At 38.7% G+C, this 15,704-nt stretch overlaps 1 protein-coding gene across 2 annotated transcripts in view; it reads left to right on the top strand.

Annotated features, from left to right (window-relative positions):
* The window catches only part of LOC122555247 (capZ-interacting protein), a 101,095-nt gene that overhangs the window by 67,335 nt on the left and 18,056 nt on the right, over positions 1-15,704 (top strand). The window lies entirely within an intron of this gene.

Here is a 15,704-nt window from a genome sequence, read left to right as displayed (position 1 = left end):
CTCTGGAATTCCCCTGCCTTTTATCTGCATAATCACGGGATAGCTTCAATGGACCGTTACTAAGATATTAAAGAAAACATTTAGTTAATCAAGTCATTTTTTTCACTTTATATAGGGTCTCTGAGAAAAAGCTGGGCCGAGTGGTCTAAGGCGCTGTTTTAAAAAATTCTCAAGGTCAGGTTCGTAGGAGAGTAGTCTGACACAGAACAAACGACCAAGAGGCGAGTCTGCTAGAATATGAGCATTTTATTCCCCGCAGCGTCGCCACAACCAGGTCTCATACTTACAACGGGTCTGGCTTATACTCACTCTACATGTTACCGGAACTGGGAGCCGTCAGTTCTCGTAGAGCGGTTGCCAACAACCCACGCTCGGCGGTTAAACGTAACCCCGGAGCAGACTCCCGGGTCTGGCTTATACTCACTCTACATGTTACCGGAACTGGGAGCCGTCAGTTCTCGTAGAGCGGTTGCCAACAACCCACGCTCGGCGGTTAAACGTAACCCCGGAGCAGACTCACCGAACTGGAGACTTTTCCAGCTGATACACTCTTTTCCAGATATAAACATTCATGTGAACAGCAGAGCAAGGCTAAAAAACACATTCCATTCTGGTTACATACAGATAAGAAGATTCACACGGGGAGGTGTGTAATAAGATTCACACGGGACTAAGCAACACCTCCATTCCGGTTAGATTCACACATGTATTGGGACACAATTTTACACCACAGGCGCTGGACTCCAGTTCCAGTCTCAGTTGAGGCATGGGTTCGAATTCCACTGCTGCTAGCGATCCAGTCATTCTGGGGTGGCACGATGACTCATTGGTTAGCACTGTTGCCTCACAGCACCAGGGTCCCAGGTTCAATTCCAGCCTCGGGTGACTGTGTGGAGTTTGCACATTCTCCCCGTGTCTGCGTGGGTTTCCTCCGGGTGCTTTGGTTTCCCCCCACAATATAAAAAATGTGCAGGTTAGGTGAATTGGCCATGCTAAATTGTCCATAGTGTTAGGTGCATTAGTCATGGAGAAATGGGTCTGGGTGGGTGGCTCTTCGGAGGGTTGGTGTTGACTGGTTGGGCTGAAGGGCCTGTTTCCACACTGTACAGAATCTAATCTAGTATCATTAGCAGATCTGTTGTCTGTTTTAAAACCTCTTTTGATAGCCTTATTTGGGACCAACCTAGAATAAGTCGTCTGTTATCATGGGACCATTACGAGACCCTTGGTGTACTAGAAACAAGTATGTGTTGAAATGACTAGTTTTATTTTTATTTCAGCTCCAACATAGTAATTCCAAAAAAGCAATACTCCAGCGGTCCAGATATTGTTTCACTGCATTATGGGAATGCAAGGTGCTAACAGTACAAATGAACCACTGGACATTTATAATTTTAAACTCAATTTCTTGCAGTGAGAATCATGTTTAAGCATGGATGCCCTCTTTGGGAATTAGGTAGAGTGGGGAAAAGGCAGGAAAGTGGTGTTGAGGCCAACTTCAGATTGACTGTTTCCTGCTCGAGCATACTCCTCCTATTTCTTATATTCTTGCCTGCTGTTAGATGAAATAGTCTGTTGTAGTAATATTGTATGTGTTTACCACTAGCAACTATGTTGAAAGGACTTTTTGAAGTGAATCTCTGACATGTTCAATTTAGGGAAATTCTTTCTTTGATGCTACAAAATCATAACAGTATCCCTTGTGCTCAGAAATATTCCAAATCCTGAGCAAGCAAAAGTGGTCCTTGAACAGTTTTGTGTTCTGTTTTGTTTGTCAGCTCCATTTGTCATTTTTCCTCAATCTTGTCAGTTTTGAAATCCAGAATTAGTTAAGTGGTTTGAATTATCAGAAATGAGAATAAATTATTGCAACTCAGGCGAAATTTAATCCAGCAACAGAGCAGGACTCTGAATAACTTGAAGTTTGCCTTTTATTAACAATACTTAGAATATTTATGAATTTATCTGAATTGTAGATATTTCCTAACCAACCTATTCAGAGATATTATGACACATCTCTGGAACATGTGGGCAAATTTTGTTAGTTATTGAACGATCTGACTCTAAGGATTCTGATGAAATTTAGTTTGCATATTTCAGTAGAGAGCACCACATTGTTAAGCACAGAACCTTCGATTCTTGTGTGTGTGCTGATCTTTCCTCAGATAGTGGACTACTATCTCACTGAGCATAGTGGCTTACAATGACCTCAAATCCAAGAAACAGGGTGTTGTGAAACTATATTCTGTTTCTAGCCTCTTGCCTCATTTCCACTAATTTAAGTAAGAGACTGCTTTTGGAAGCAGCTGCTTAGCAGGGTGGACACAGCTGTTTGTGTGGAACAATGGCAGAGCCAACAGCCCTTTCTACACACTTCAATGTTCTTGCAACATCGAACGGAAGTCTGGTTTCAAGAACTGACTTGGCTATTTTTCACTAACATACCATTGTAAGAGGTATAAAAGCATCATATGATGCAAGTTTATTTATGCTATGAAACTTAACTCCAACCTAGGATGTTCCACTGGGAGTATATTTGAAAATAGAAATCTGCAGTCAAAGTCAACAATTTTTGCTTCTCCTCTTATGCCTACAGAATAAACCTTTCCTTCCATTTGCTCACTTATCTGGCAGCTTTACCAGATCTTGACTGATCTGGAACACACTGTCAGTGTGTGTGTGGTGAAGGTTTGAGAGTTTTGTAGTTTGTCTTACTGTGACTGCACTATTTTTCTCAAGCAGTAAGTTTAAAAAATTTGTATTGGACTTTTTCTGAATCTGTGGTTGCTAGTACCTCCTGCACAAACAGTAAGACTAATCCTCATAATTAGCTGTAAATAAATAGAACTTGAAGCAGCTCAGCTAACAATGGAAAGGTTTGCTTACATGTTTATTTACTTAAAAGTTGTGATGTATTTAAAGTTAGTTCATCAAAGTTCAAACTTTAATGATAAGAAAGATGGTCAGACAGATTGTTTATTAGTTGAACTTGCACCTGCTGCAGTAGATTTGCCTAGGAAGGGTAAAATGTCAAAATTTTAACAATACTGACAGAAGCAGTGGAGATTCTGGGGGAATATGAGGTTGTGGCTGGTTCCTTCGAGCAAATAAGGTTGGCAGTTGCAGTCCATCTTGCTATCCAGTAGCAGCTTGTACACCCTGGAGCTAACTAGACTGTTATATGAAAGTTATACATTCTTTGTGTCCATGTGATCATTTCACGAACTTCATTCAGGTCTTAAAAATAGACATTTATGATATCAGTTCTCAAGAAGGGTCACTGAACTAAAATGTTAACTTCTGCTTTCTCTCCACAGATGCTGCCAGACCTGCTGGATTTTTTCAGCAATTTCTGATTTTGTTTGTCTGTCTATTCTGTCCATAATAAAAGATCTCTTTGCTACCTGTGATTATTTGAGTGGATGAAATACTGATGGGAGAGGTTGGGATGTGGGAGCTGTGACAGATTAAACTAGTGCTTGCAGTCTGATCATGATCACTTAACAAGAATTCACAAGGCTTTTGTTGGGCTCTTTTGACTAAATGTTGTGTCCTCTACAATAGCATCACAGACCTGTTTAAATAATTGTCCTAGTGACATGTCTATTTAGATGCTTAAAGAAGGATGTTGCCAGGGTTGGAGGGTTTGAGGTATAGGGAGAGGCTGAATAGGCTGGGGTTGTTTTCCCTGGAGTGTCGGGACCTGAGGAGTGACCCGTTATATGTTTATAAAATCATGAGAGGTATGGATAGGGTGAATAGCCAAGGACTTTTACCTGGAGTTTGGAGTGGGGGGGGATGGGGGGAGTCCAAAGCTCGAGGATTTAGGTTTATGGCGAGAGAGGAAAGATTTAAAAGGGACCTAAGGGGCAACTTTTTCACGCAGTGGGCGGTGCATATGTGAAATGAGCTACCAGAGGAAGTGGCAATTACAACATTTTAAAAGGCATCTGGATGGGTATATGAATAGGAAGGATTTAGAATGATATAGGCCAAATGGTGACAAATGGGACTGAATTAATTTAGGATATCTGGTTGGCATGGAGAGTTGGACCAAAGGGCCTGTTTCTATACTGTACACCTCAATGACTCTCAGCGCAAAATACCAGGCTCACAGGAAAGTAATGATTTGGAGATGCCGGTGTTGGACTGGGGTGTACAAAGTTAAAAATCTCACAACACCAGTTTATAGTCCAACAGATTTAATTGAAAGCACTAGCTTTCGGAGCGATGCTCCTTTATCAGGTGGTAGTGGAGGGCTCAATCCTAACACACACAATTTATAGCAAAAATTTACAGTGTGATGTAACTGAAATTATACATTTAAAAATTGATTGTCTGTTAAGCCTTTCATCTGTTAGAATACCGTGGTAGTATCACTTCTTGCACATTCACTTATTGGAAGTTTCAAATTACACACAATTCAGGCGAAAAATTGCTCTTTCTTCCACTTTGGCTTTAATTTTATTCATAAAATAAAAATGAAACATTATTGTTTGGTGTTCTTTTATAAAATATTTAAAATGGCACATTTTCACACAAAGGGTGTTGGTTAGCTCAGTTTGCTGGATAGCTGATTAGTGATGCCAATAGTGCGGCTTTAATTTCTACACTGGCTGAGTTTACCACAACGGTTTTTTTCTTCTCATCCTCTCCTCTAGTCTGAGATGTGGTAACCTTTGGATTAAACCACCACTACCAGTTGTCTCTCTCCAATGTCCCCTGGCACTATGGCGATTTTATCTTTATTTCGTACATATATATTTAGCTTAATTTGGCTCTTGGTTTGGGTCCTTCTGCATTTTAAATGTTGGACAATATGTGTGCATGCTGAAAATATCATCATGCTTTTGGTTGGTTGATTCCATGTTAGAAAATAGTGCAGTTTAAAGTTACCTGTGTAACTCCAACGCCCAATACTGAATTGGAATCTCAGCCTTGATACCTAGGCTGAAGCTCTGGAACCAGACTTGAAACCACACCTTCAAAAGCAAGAGCCATGTTTGACACATGATGAGAAATGCAATTAAAACTGTTACAGAGGTCTCTGACTTATGAATGCTTGTATTTAAAAACACAATCCCACATAGGTGTATTAATATTAACTTTAGAATGATATTTCCTCGTATTTACGATAGACTATATTATCCTGCATTGTGTTTCAACTTGCGTACAAATCGACTTAGAAATGGACTCCAGAACGGAATCCATGTGTAACCCGGGGACTCCTGCACATTGCAAAGCTATTATCAAAATCTGTTTTATCCGATTATGTGGTGAAAATTTGACTTTTAGGAAAAAATGTAAATTAACTTTCTTCTCTAAAATATGGTCTTTGTTAGCGAGAAGCCTTATTAATATTTTGACTACCAAGTATTTGTGCAAAAAAAAATCTGCATTTTGTTCTATTATCATGGGTGTTCAGCACATCTCCAGTATCTTCAAAATTGTTATGCAGTTGCAGGTCTCACCGAGTCCATTAATGAACTTTAAAAGTCTGAATATATGTTTTATTTTACTGAGTTTTATCCGCTGTAATTGGTATGCTTTTAAATGAGTTTTTCAGCTGTGCCAATAGAAGTGAAGCATTCAACTAATGTTGCTCTATCGTCGGGTCAGTCCATAAAACTACCTGACAGTGTTACTGCTAAAATCAAAATCCAGCCTTCTGACAGTTGTATCAGTGGTTATGGAAAAAAACTTATTGGCCTTTAATTTCCAACTTACCTGAATATGGATTGCAGCAGCACGCAACAGTAATGAATAGCCTTGAGAGAAGGAAGTCAACTTTGTGGGATCAGCTTTCTAAGTATAGGTTGTCGATAGGGAGTGGAACAGTTGGCACTTTCATTTAATCATATTTGAGTCTCACTGTTCATTATACATATGTATTAACTTGTATCAGTGTACAGCACTGTACAATAAAAAAATTGAAGACTTCAGTTCTTTACTTTCTAGTGGGACATGGGTGTCGCTGGTGGACCGGCATTTATTGCTCAGCCCTAGTTCTCCCTTTTGAAGGTGATGGTGAGCTGCTGCCTGGAACCACTACAGTCCGTTTCTGATAGGTAGACCACAACTTTCTTGGAGAGGGAATTCCAGGATTTTGATTCGATGAACCTGAAGGATTAGCAATATATTTCCAAATTAGGATGGTGAGAGGCTTGGAGGGAACTTGACAGTGGTGGTGTTCCCATATATCTGCTGCCCTTGTCCTTCCAGATGGGAATGGTCGTGGGTTTGGAAGGTGCTGTCTGAGAAGCTGTGGTGAATTTCTGCAGTGCATTTTGTAGATGATATACATTGCAGCTATTGAGCATCGCGGGTGGAGGGATTGAATACTTATGGATGTGGTGCCAGTCAAATGGGCTGTTTGGTCCTGGATGATGTCAAGCTTCTTGAGTGTTGGAGCTGCACCCATCCAGGCATGTGGGAAGTATTCCATCACATTCTTGACTGTGTGCCTCAAAAATGGACAGGTTTTGAGAAGTCAGGTGAATTACTCGTTGCAATATTCCTAGCCTCTGACCTGCTGTTGTAGCCACTGTAGATATATGGCAAATCCAGTTGAGTTTCTGGTCAATGATAACCCCCAGGATGTTGTTAGTAGGTGATTCATTGAATATCAAGGTCTCATGATTAGATATTGGAGATGGTCATTGTCTGACATTTGTGTGGCACAAAGTTTACTGGCCACTTGTCAGCCCAATCCTGGATATTGTCCAAATCTCGTTGCATTTGAACACGAACTGATTCAGCATCTGAGGAATAGTAAATGATGCTGAATATTGTGTAATCATCAGTGAACATTCTCACTTCTAATCTTACGACAGAAGGAAAGTTATGTATTTATCAACTTTTTGGTGGAAAATAAAATACTTGCATCTAAGTCTTAGTAGTAGCCCAGAGCTGAGAGATTGTAAATGAAGACTTAGCAACATATGGAGCGTTGTCTTTAATGGAGGCTGTTGATGAAAGTAGAATGGGCCTTGAGGTGCATTATGGGTACCAATATTGCTGTGACCTACTTGGGAAAATGCACTGATTCTCATGCCCATCATTCCCAGGATCACTGTGAAAGTTAATGATTTGGTCAAAGCACTCCGTCCCCAATTTTTCCTGTCTGTTGGAATCAAGTTAACAGAAATACTGATCAGCTTCCTGTATGTAATAAGAACTATGATTTGTTAATTTATTTTTTAAATTCAGTCATTGAATGTGAGCATTAGTGGCTGGGTCAGCATTTATTCCCATCTCTAATTGCCCTGAAAAAAAGTGGTTCAGAAATACCTCTTAGAACTGCTGCAGTCCATGTGCTCTAGGTAGACCCATAATGCTGTTAGGGCAGTAATTCCAGGATTTTAATCCAGCAAAACTGGAAGAATGATAATATATATATCCAAGTCAGGATGGTGTATGGGTTGGAGGATAATTTGCAGGTAGTGTTTTTTTTTCATACATCTGTTGTCCTTCTAGATGATAGTGATCTTGGGTTTGGAAGATGTTGTGTAAGGATCTTCAGTGAATTTCTGCTGCATATCTTGTAGATGGTATACATTGCTGCTGCTGAGCATCAGCAGTGGAGTGACTGAATAGTACTACATCCACAATCAAATGGGCTGCTTTCTTGTGGATGATATTAAGCTTCTTGAGTGTTTCCTAAGCACAAGTAAATGGGTATGAACACTCAGCATATGATTGTAATAGTTAAAACTCTAATCCATTTTATAACCCCTTCAAACATCCAGACAAACAAGAAAAAAAACCTTGGTTTTAAAAGTGGAGAGAAAATCTTGCGACAGCACTGTGCAATCTATCAGTCCGTAGGTTCATTGAGATGTTCCTCTTGCTTGCCATAACTTGGAGTTCTTCAATCTCCTGTCTCCAGGTTCTTTCACAGGAGGCACAGGTTGTTTGGCACACTAACTAAAAAAACTTTTACTTACTGGGTTAAAGTTGCTTCCAGCAACTGGTGGAAAAAAGTAATTTGCTTTCTTCAGGTAGTCTTACTGAACAAGGAGAGACACAAACCTGTGCCTTCAGAAGTCCATACTCCAGCTGTTCAGCTGCTCAGGAACTAATCAGTATTGTCATATTTAGTTTGTAGTACGATAAGCAGTTGTCAATCAGCTACTTGTTGCCAGCCACCTCTCACTCTGCACGTACACTGTCGTGCTATATGTCAAAGAACAACTTCCACCTACTTCTAGAACAAAGCAGCAATGTCATTGCCACATACAATGAGTTTCAGTAAGTGGGTTTTAGAAGTGCAGCAATTCTTTGCACAGTGCTTGGTTTTAAAACTGTCCTCTTTTCGTTTAAGTCAGCACTCCAATATGGAAAATAAAATATGGTCTTAACACTATACAGAGCAATGATCCCTGAGAAGTAGTTTAGTAATACTTTTTAAGTAATTATTCATTGTACTTGGTTACTGGAAGAAATTGCATTTATTGAGAGACCGATTTTGCAAACATTTGGTCTACTTTTTTGAGGTTGCATCAACCAGCCTCCTGATACTTGTCTATTAATAATTTCAGAATGTTTAAAAGTATGTGGACCAACATTTCTACCTTTTTTTGATTGGAGAAAGCATGGCATGTATGGTACATGTATGAAATGAGCTGCCAGAGGAAGTGGTGATGGCTGGTACAATTACAACATTTTAAAAGGCATCTGGATGGGTACGTGAATAGGAAGGATTTAAGGGATATGGGACTAGATTAGGTTAGGATATTTGGTCGGCATGAATGAGTTGGACCGAAGGGTCTGTTTCTGTGCTGTACATCTGAGCCTATATAGGTAAAAGGTTGGGAAATAGACATGTGGCTCTTTTTGTTTAGAAAAACAAGGATGATTTGGAAAAATTATAAAGTCTAAACAATATCAGATATGCTTGTACTTTATCGTTTCTTTTATCATATCTATGATTTCCAAACTAAAACATTTCCTTTTATCTATACTTGCGCTTCTCTTTTATATAGTAGACATTCCCCCATGTGGGAAATAAATTTCATTTACCTCATTTTTTTAAAATGTAAAATGAATACATTTCCCACTAAAACTTAAAGTACTAAACCAGAAATAGAAACTGAATCATTCTGTTCAAAGTCTTACAAGACAGGAAACTGACATCAGAATTTTCTCCTGGGTGTTTTTTGTATTTTCATGTTATGGGTCTGATTGTTGTGACTTTCAATGGACTCAATTCTTAGACCAGCATTTGTGTTTAAAAACTTTTTATCAATGCTGTATTTTTTGGCCATGTTTTGTACATTTAGAATTACATTGTCACAGTAAATAATTGATCACTTGCAGTCTCCTCAGGACTCTTAATGAAAATGCAGAAACGTGTCAAAAAAGTTATTGTGCATGAGATTGTTATGGAAACAAATGACTTCCCCTTTTTTTTGAAGAAAACACTATTGATTCTGTCAGTGTGATACGACAGGGCATTAAAAAAATGACAGATTTTCAAATTAACTTCCTTTGCTGCCTCTTCTGAATTTATTTTACTTTTCATAAAATATTTACGTTGGAAATACATTCTGGTTATATGTTTGCATTAGATGTGACACATTATTTCACTCACTTTTCCTTCATTGTAGTAGACAACATCATGACTCGTTGAGGTAGCATACTAGAAATCAAGCCTCGTTATTTCTATAATTGTCAGGAATGTGAAAATTTGGTTAAACCAGCGAATTGCCCAGTTTTGCCTAATTGTCTAATTCAGGTCAAGTGAAGTTTTTTTAAACCAGGAAATACCATTTGTTGTAATCCAATTGTTTTTAATGAACTGCAAGAAAGGACTATAAATTGCTAACTTACAACTGCATAACTAAAACACTTTTTAAAAATTCTCATACACATACAAACAGACACACCGAGATAAGACACTGGTTTTCTATGGATGTGGGGAAGAAAAGTCAAAGAAGCACAATTTTGACCTCAGTTTGGATCACAGACTTCTACTGAATTCCTTTCTACTGAATTTTTCCTATTGATGAGAGGTTGTGGATACCTTGATTCTCAGTCTTGTGCTCACTTGTTGGAGGATTCATCTTTTCAATGGCTGCAAAGGTAGCTCTTTTCCTTTCAATAAAGAAATTTACAGAGAGAGCAATTTAGATCAAAGTAGAGAGAGAGGATGGCTATCAGATTTTCTGTTATTTCTCCTCACAGGAGGAAGGCAGAAAGAGACTGAGTTGCTTTCTATTTGGAGGTTTGATGTTTCTGCTCTGCTGTCCACCTACCAATGTGTAGCAATTGTCTCGAAGCCAATCATGTGGTTATTAGAATGCTGAGCTCTCTTGAATCTTCAACGGCTGGTCATTTGAAAAACCAATCAAAGGGCTGTCCCTGGGTAAAACTGCTGTGAAGCGTGCACGTCATTTGAGGTTTGTAACTTCCTCCTCCACTGCTTGAATAAGGCAACATTGTATATGCAAATCAAATGTGTTTCAGTAAGTTGTATTTAAAAAGGTAATATCTCCTCCTCAATTTCTTTGGTTTAAATCAACATTTTATGTCTTTTTTTCAGTCTATGGTAAAAAAAAAGACTTTACAACAATGAGGCTAATAAGAGGTTTTAAGAAAACTGTAGAATGGTTAAAAAGCAAGAATCACATAGTAGATGAAATTCAAAGGGGTAAACAAAACTCAAAAATTGAAGCATGTAACTTTTCCTCATTATGGAAGGCACAGGAGGCTTCAGGAAACCTACTGTGGTTTAGACCCAATGAATCCCTTACGATTCCTTAAGTAGGAATCGGGCTTTTTTTGGATCTGATAATGTGCAATGAGGCAGGTTTAATACATGATCTGAGAGTTGAAGATTTGCTAGGAAACAGTGAGTATAACATCTAGAACTCAGCATTCAGTTTGTGAGAAACCTGGGTAAGAAGCAACTGAACTAAACAAATAAGAGAAATTAACAAAGCATGAGGGCAGAGTTAGCTGGTGTGGACTATGTAATAAATTTAGCAGAAAAGACAGTTAAGGAAAAAGTAGCAGATGTTTAAGAAAATAGCTTATGATTCACAACCATATATCCAAAGGATAGGGGACTAAACCAAAATGGTTAATCAAGGAAGTTAAGGATAACATCAAATTGAAAGAAAAAAAACTTATGAGAAAAAGATTAGATAGCAAGAGAATTGGAAAATGTTAGAAGCTAACAAAATTTGACCAAAATTTAATAACTAGATTTGAAAACCACTTTGAAGGTAAACTAACATTCTGTCTGGTTATATCACTACCTGGTATGGGAACTGTCCCATTCAAGATCGGACACGGTTACAGTGAGTGGTGAACTCGGCCCAGACAAAAAGGCTAACCTCCCATTTATAGAATCCATCTACCAGGCCAGCTGTCAAGGAAAGGCCACCAGCATTCTCAAAGATCCATCCCACCCTGGAAATGTTTTTCTATAACCTCTACCGTCGGGGAGTGTGTACAGAAGCCTGAACACATGCACCCTTTGGTTTTGAAACAGTTTCTACTCTACTGTTGTCAGAATACTGAATGGACTCACAAACTCTTAACATTCGCCTGTACCTGTGTTTTGTTTTTGCTGCTGTTTACCTATTATTTACTTACCTATGCTACTTAACTTTGTGATCTTCCTGCATTGCTTGCAAGACCAAGGTTTTCACTGTACTTTGGTACATGTGACAATAAATTCAATTCAATTCAATTCAATAACCTATATTATCAAACAGGTAGCAAAAGTTTATTCTATCTATGAAAAGATAGAGGGCAACATGGAATAGGCCCCTTAGCACACACTTAGAATACTGTGAACAGTGTTGGTCTCCTCAGGAAAGATATACTGGCGTTGGAGGATATCTGGAGAAGTTTCTCGGTTTGTCCTGGGAATACAGGGTTTTTTTTTAAGCAGTAGGTTGTGCTTGTACTCATTGCAGTTTAGAAGATGGAGAGGTGATCTAATTGAAACATGCACAATTCTTCAGGGACTTGAATCTCGCATCTGGACCTAATCATTGGACTGCAGATCAATGACATGTTAAAGGCAGGAAAACTAATAAATTGGTTGATGTCTTTCTATTCCTCCTGTACCATGAACACCTATTGTTTGTGTGGCTATTACATGTTGAACGGAAAAAAAAATGTTCATTAACATTGCACTTTTGTTATAGTGGTCAGTAAGTCTCACCAACCCTTCTTACGTAAATGCTTTTTTTTTTTGAAAAAGCAGTATTCCATCTCCTGCTAGTTGGTTGAAGCCAGGAGAACAGTGGCATTGGTTGTCTGACAACTCCACGAGGCTATGTTTTAAGACCGAGCCCATATCTAACTCTATGTACATAACGTACAGTATTCGCACTTTTGAATTCAATGGAACTGAATGTTTGGTGACATACCATGTCTTATACGTTGTCTATATCCAAAATAACTTCTGCATTTTAACTTATTTTACTTAGTTTGTCTGTTGGTTGAAGACTGCTTGTAATGTTAAAGGCTTAGAGGATTGAAGAAATGATACAATTATATCATTTTTTACTGTTAAACTTTCCTAAAATGGCATTGTTTTGTGTTCTGAAATGTGCACTTTTGTATTTGCACATGTACAGAAAACATAGCAGTCTGACTATAAGATGTGAAGCAGTTAAGTGCTCTTGCCTTAATGCTGCTGATGGCATTTTTTATAATTTCTCATCATAAAGGCTGGGCTTCCTGTCATTGTTTTCCGTTTGAACTTCAAAGATTATTGTGAGAAGCAATACAGATGGCTATGTTTAAAAGTCCGTTTAATAGGGGTCATTTAAAAATAGCTCTGGTGCTACTGCCCATGAATTGAAAAGATAATCCAGCCATGCGAGCAGACTGCCTTTACTGGCTGAGCATCTTATCAGCACGTTGTGTGAACCTAAAACTCCCAGCAGTATATGACAGCTGGATATATATTTAAAACAGAATCAGTTTATATATACGCAACACATGACAGAAATGGATTTAGATAGGGGTGTGAACAGGATGCATCAGGTGAGGGTGTAACTAGAGTTACATGTTGGCTGTCAAAGAAAATAAATTGTAAGCAAACTGTGTGAAATCAACAACTACTCTTTCGTCGTCTTGTTCACTTGCAGATTAAGATATCTCTTGTGTTATTAAGATGTCAAGTGAAAATTCTGGGCAATGATGACCATAGTTGCACTGAGGTTTTTCAGACACTTTCTTCCATATGTTGTGATAGCAAAGGTGAAGACTGTCACTGGGAATTAGTGTACCTTTCCCTTGTGTGCAGGTGGAGCAGCACTTATCTGTTGCCCACCAACATGCTTTTGGTAAAAATCTATACGTGCACATTTTCGCACTTTTGCAAATTAGCTACCCCTATGCTATTTCTTTATGTTTTATTTTGTATAAGGCTTAAATTTTGGAACACACTCCCTCAAGGCAGCAAAGGTGAGATCATTAATGTTTTGTATGGTAGAGAGAGACTCTTGTTGGGCAAGAGAATCAATGGTTATTAGGAGGTGGATGCAAATATAAAATTCCAAATGCAAGAAGATCTGCCATGACCATATGAACAGGCTTCAGCAGGCTGAATGGCCTCCTCCTGCTTCTAATTCATATGTTGAAATAGAAATTGCTAATCTAATGAGCAAATTTAACCTGGCTAATTTGTCTCCCTCTATGGTCATTAGAAAAAAAGCCATCACTTTTTCCAATAATCCTGTTCAAGGATGTTATTACCTCCTGCAGTAGGTGGGACTTGATTTGGGTCTCCTGCTACAGAGGCAAGGGTGTTACCACTGTGATACATGTGTGTGAAGAGCCGTAGGTAGTTATGCCATCAGCAAACATTTGTCCATAATTTACTCTCGGATTGGCATACTACAGCATGGGTTCAGAGAAAATCCATCAGCTGCAGTCTTTGTTCTCACCTTAATTCAGCCTTGACATTAAGACAGAGTGCTACATGAAAGGGTAAGGATAATTGTTTTTGTATCAGGCTAGTGTCAACTGAATAGGGCACTAGGGATTACTAAACAGTGGCTCAAAGGTTTTCCCGAGCAGTCACAAAGAAAGTTATGATTGGCAAAGTATAGTGATTAAAGTTGCTGGATATTACTGCAGAAATTCCTTAGGGAGGTGTGCTTGGCCTCACTCATTTTTTTTTTTCTTTTTTCGCTGCTTCATCATGATAGAGAAGGGCAGATTACTGATGATCTTATACTGTTCAGTTCCATGCACGATTCTTCTAATAAAGAAAAGGTTGTGAGAGTGTATAGCAGAATATGGACAATAATCAGGCTTAGATTGACTTTGATTCATATCATCTATTGTCAAATAATGGCTGTCTCTATGAAAAAAAATCACACCTTCCTCTGGTTTTTAAAGTACTACTATTAACCAAAATTCTTGGCCATCAACATCTGGGGGGAGGGTGGGGTGCATGTGGAGGTCACTAGTAATGATAGCCAAAATCTTGGATACAAATCTTACCATGGGAGCATTATCAACTGGAGGATTGCAGTGATTAAGAACATTTTGGGTTAATGAGCAATAAGCAAGAGATGGAACATAGCTAGCAATTTTACCGAAAAGGAAGACCATGCTGAAACATTACAACTTGCATCAGGACAAATGCAAGAATGCCAAATGGCCCATGATCACAGCATTTATACGATAGGAGAAATGCCTGCTGATTAGTTGGCAAGTTAATTCTGGATGAGGCATTGCCATGGAGAAAATGAAAGAGAACAATATCTTTCCCAAGTTCTAGGGTATTTCAAAATGTATGTATGGCTTAAGCATATTCTATTTGTTGATTTTTTAAAAAAGGTAGGTAGGTTCTTTTGTTTGAAAGTATTTCACTTCTATACAATGTAAAAATAAAACCAAAGTAATAAATTTCACTCTTCATCTTCAATTAGTCCCTAGTGTAGTAATAGTACACTCGGTATTATTCAACAAATGCTAACCAATCACAGAATAACATTTTGTTTTGGGTTTAACAGCCGTGGTTTTTGTTTTTTAGTCTATGCACCATGTATCATGGACAACTAAAGAAACTGCTGTTAGATCTGAGCAATGAACAGTTGGGACAGTCAGGAGAAAGTGAGGACTGCAGATGCTGAAGATCAGCTGGGACAGTCAGCCCATATTCCTGCTGTTACACTGTCACTGAAAGTCAGACATGATGTTGCTCAATTGTGTGGCAGGCGGACCATCTTTCTGTACTGATGGCAGTCTGTCAGTAGAAAGTACCACTCTCATTGCTAATGCATTGTAACAGTATAAAACAACCTGCTTTATGTGAGTCTATACAGTAATTTTGGCTAATTGAGGCTCAACTTCTTTCTGAAGCTACTTTCTCCTCCCTCCCCTGCCCGGACTGAAGTTACAGAAGGTTCAGGAGAGTGCAAGAGAAGTCACTTTTTAAAGTCTGAAAGGTGGGGTAGTCTGTGTATACACTGGTGCTGACATCACTGTGCTTGGAACATGGCGACATCAGCAGTGAAAGCTGTTGTGACCAAATGACATCACTGGTCCTGTGAGTGCAAGTTCTGGCAGCCGTGTTATCGGCCATTTTAGCATTGAGTGATTAATCTGAATTATTTCCTGTTTATGAATACTTTTAGTTGACACCGTAAGGAATATCCTTCAGTTCCAAAGAAGAGTCCTATTGGATTAGAAACATTAACTCTGTATCTCTCTCCAGAGAGAGATGT

The sequence above is a fragment of the Chiloscyllium plagiosum genome, unplaced genomic scaffold (assembly GCF_037043375.1).
Source record: "Chiloscyllium plagiosum isolate Xiang-an unplaced genomic scaffold, Cpla_swu_hap1 HiC_scaffold_12, whole genome shotgun sequence".
In the NCBI taxonomy this organism is placed as follows: Eukaryota; Metazoa; Chordata; class Chondrichthyes; order Orectolobiformes; family Hemiscylliidae; genus Chiloscyllium; species Chiloscyllium plagiosum.
The sequence above is the reverse complement of the archived record's forward strand: the minus strand, read 5'-3'. Positions and strand labels throughout refer to the sequence as shown.